Genomic DNA, 4,132 nt, shown 5'->3' on the forward strand with positions numbered 1-4,132 from the left:
TAGTATGTTATCTGGGCACAATTGAATTTATAATAATTTCCCTCTTTTTTCCCCATTTGTGCAGGAAATGACAAAGGAGCTGAATCCGAAACAACATGCTTCACTGTCGCGGATGGGCCTCATGTTAAATGGAAGTTTGTTGAACTCTTCAAAGAGGGAACACAGAAGAGCAAGTGGGTGGAGCCCAACTAAATAATTGGGAGTTTGTGCCTTACACGATGCACAACTCATTTCAAGAATGGCTTCATTGGTGTGGCAAGTTGGTGAGCTACACCACATGTTTTTTTTTGGGATGTTAGAAAAACAATGACCTCTCTGTTGATTGGTTTCAGTTATGTACAATATTTTTCACACCTTCAGGCTTGGGAACAGGTTTTTGAGGACTATTTTAAAACTGGAGACTGCTTTAAGTGTTGGGAGTGTTATTATTCCTTCTCCTTATTTAGAAAAAAGTATTTTCTACTGACATTTTTGGGTCTTAAATTATATTTGTTGAGGTCTTAAAAAGCATTAAATTTGACTTTTAAAATGGTGCAAGAACCCTGCTGTAGAAGGACACCCTCCTCTCTACAGCTGTCAGTAGTGTGTGAGGCAAGAGTTGAACCTCATTTCTAAGCACTTCATTGCTCCAGACATTTTTTGTAATGCAATCCACACATTCTGTTGGAAGAAAAGGTCATTTTTCATTTCTATTTTAGGAAAGTGATTACGTAAGTAAAGTAAATATAACATGACTTACAAAGCTATTTTTACAGGTGAAACTAAGATAGTTAATGATGGCTCTTATCGCACATTACCTGGGCTCTGGAACTGACACACCTACATATAAGGCATCCATTCATAAATTAATATTAATAATTTGAACTGACATTGACAAGTCTGTTGTGTAAAGGTCTCTTTGTACAAGAGAGACAATTCTGCAGTTCTTTTTTATAAAACAATCTCTTGGAGATGGATTTTTTTTATTTTATTTTTTTGCCTGAAAAGAGGATATGGCTGCATCTGGAAAACAAGAACATCATTGCACTGAGCCTGAAAAGAAATATACAAAGTTTATAAAGGTTCAACTTTTCACAAGACACAAGTGCTGCACAAAATACTTTCTCTTAAAGATGTGCATCCTGTGTTCTTTTTTGGTCAGTTGATTGTGGTATGGACATACTGCAGGGTTAGTTGTACCACCACCAAGTTATTTTTGAAGAAAGTGAAACACTTTTCAATAACATGCAGGTTTACTCTGGTGTGTTACTCAGTGCTCTCGTGTAAGCAAAGGGACACTCAACAGAATACATCCATAAATAGATGTTGATTTGAAAGTTTATTCTTTTATTAGTTTTGCAAATCTTTTGCTGATCTCGACAACATTCAGTCTCCCCTGTGTTCATATAAATTTAACATGCTTTGAGCTTTCTTATGGGGTTTAGTTCATGTCAGGTCTGTAAAATTAGCTTCAGCTCTGTGATACTTACAGCGTAGCCAAGGGGGTTGCTGTCACAAGACCCACCAAAAACAATCACATCTGCGTTTTTGCCTGGGCATGCTGTATGCCACATCCTTGGACAGGAGAAAATGTGCTATTTTAAATCTGCTCACAATGTACAGCAACTATAACAGAGTAATACATGTAAACCTGTAACTTTTGGTTGTACAAGTTGGTACCTGGGTTTATTCTTGAAAGGATGTGTAATTTCTGTCCATTTTCTTGTGTTTACATCAAGCAACCATCCATCACCTGATTGACAAAATTGAAAATAAATCAATTGAATAACTTAACATAACATAACAAAGGAAACAAGAAAATAAAGTGAAAGAGTGGGTCCATTTTCTTACTCGTTGGTTTGTCATCCTCAGTGAGACCTCCAAACAGGAACAAAGAGTTCCCTGACTTTGGTGTAAGTGTATGAGAGGATCTGCCCACTGGAGTGGGAGACGATGGGATTATTAATATTTTGAACAACAGAGTCTAATACAAACCTGGTAAAAGATTATGCCATTTTAAAGTAATTTCAACACATTTTAGCATTGCCATTGCCCACAATTACATGCTTACATTTCTGACCACGTCCATGCTTCCAGGTCCAGGCAGTAAATGTCACTTGTCCTGGTTTCGTGCAAGAGGAGCACAAGTTACAACTGGCAGATTACTCTATGTATCTCTGCTTTTATCTTCTTGTTGTTACTGTTGACTTGTAGTCTGCTTATGAATTCTAGTATAGCATATAAAGCTCTCACCTTAACTCTGCCTCCACAAATGTATCCCTTACAGCCAATTGTCATGCTGGCGTGGCCGGCCCTGAGGGCAGGAGCATGGCCCTGCACATAAAAACAGTCACAATCAAATTTGCTGCTAAACTTTCGTTGTCTTTAAAATCATTAATAAAAATGTATGCATTTCATTCTGTGTATGAATGAAACTGTAATTCACCCACATGTGTCTGTGGTTCACTCCAACTGCTGTGCTTGGGGTCAAATATATGAACCTCATTGTTCCATCCCATCTCGACTTGTTCCACCTGAAAACAACAAAATAGCTTTAAAGCAAGCAACATAAAATGATGCTTTCTTTCTTATGGAGGCTTTTCTTCTTGTCTCTTGAACCAAATCTGTGTCACCAAGGTCTAAGCTACACTGTTGGAATAGTAAACCTGTTACAGATTTATAATTAATAAAGAGTATTACCCATAATGTTTTATGTACAATGAAGCTTCTGCTCCTCTCATCAGGATCAGCCATTAATTTGTAACCATATCCTCCAAAGTAGATGAGCCTGCAAAATATCATACAGAATTTATCACAATTACTGTCATCCAAGCTTTCATTATGGATTTAGTTTTAACATGATCAAAACCCAAACAATTACTGTAGAAAATCCCCGCCTCCTTGCACTTCACATCAATGGAGGGCGGAGGCTTCAAGTCTATTTAGGCAGCCAGCTCAGCTGTGTGAGCCCTTTTGTCCTTGATGGAGAACAAAGGAGCTGGCTGGCCTCATCCTCACCCTCACTTATTCTCAATGTTTGAGCTGCGTATTTGATGAAAGTTATCCCTTTTTGTTCCACACAGTCATAGTATATTCAGTAGGTAAATTTATAGTATAAATGATAATTTCCCCCTTTTCTTAAGATTTGTTTAGATTAAGTATCTTTGTTCAATTGACCCTTAAGTTTGAGTTGTGCGGATTAATATGTTGCTGTTCTATTATTTCTCCTCTCCACCAGTCATATATATATGACACACATGCTCTCTAAAAAAACATTAAGACACATATCCACAAGCTAACAGCAGACACAGCATGCCAATCATCTAAAAACTACAGGAGCTGGAAGCTAACATCAAGGTCACATACAACACAGGCCTATAGTTTTCCAGTTATCTCACTACAAGTAACATTAGCCTATAATGTTACTATTTTCTATTTCTACTTTCAGTGAAACAGTAAAAATGCCATTTTTACAATATTGATTAAGAAAAACACTGTTTGCATCATGGTAGCATCCTATACACACTACCACACAAAATCAATCATTGAAATTTAGCAGCAGTCAGGAGAGGCATCTAAAAACTACAGGAGTACTAGCTGGAAGCTAACATCAAGGTCCACATACAACACTGGCCTCTAGTTTTCTAGTATCATTAAATGCACACACAGTACATCACTATTAGTCAGGCAATCACGGCATTGTCTCATTGTCAATCTGACATTACAGGATCTTTTTTTTTCAACCGTCAACCTTCAACCCGAACAACCTGCGCCTTCACACCACAAGCCACAAGCTAGCTCAATTTCCCCGCTAACTTAGCATAAGTCACATTTAAACATACGTCTCAGCGGTGGTTTTGGTGAGAAAGCTCACGTTTTAGCCGCTAAACTAGCGGTCTTTACGGCTAAACGGACGGCTTAGTCTTAGCCAACGAGTGGCTAAGACCAAGCCGCTTAATAAATTAACCCCATGTTTGTGATTACAGCAAGCCACATATGATTTAGTCATGTAATAACTGTACCAATAAACATATTTTCGACAGTAGTTTAAAAGCTGAAACATAAAAATGCTAACATTATATGCCACAATTGTAACGGTAGCATGCTAACGAAATATACAGTTAAAGTGGGGGGCGCTAGAGAGCCCGAGCAA

General features: G+C 37.8%; 1 long non-coding RNA gene across 1 annotated transcript; it reads right to left on the reverse strand.

Annotated features, from left to right (window-relative positions):
* Positions 1-985: 985 nt before the first annotated feature.
* Positions 986-2,765, reverse strand: LOC113745009 (uncharacterized). The gene is made up of 7 exons (XR_003461940.1): positions 2,680-2,765; positions 2,430-2,513; positions 2,233-2,313; positions 2,051-2,101; positions 1,831-1,917; positions 1,660-1,732; positions 986-1,554 (listed from the first exon to the last, which is right to left on the reverse strand). It is a non-coding gene; the product is annotated as an uncharacterized LOC113745009 (long non-coding RNA).
* Between the last annotated feature and the right edge of the window lie 1,367 nt (positions 2,766-4,132).

The sequence above is a fragment of the Larimichthys crocea genome, unplaced genomic scaffold, assembly GCF_000972845.2.
Source record: "Larimichthys crocea isolate SSNF unplaced genomic scaffold, L_crocea_2.0 scaffold36770, whole genome shotgun sequence".
Classification (NCBI taxonomy): domain Eukaryota; kingdom Metazoa; phylum Chordata; class Actinopteri; family Sciaenidae; genus Larimichthys; species Larimichthys crocea.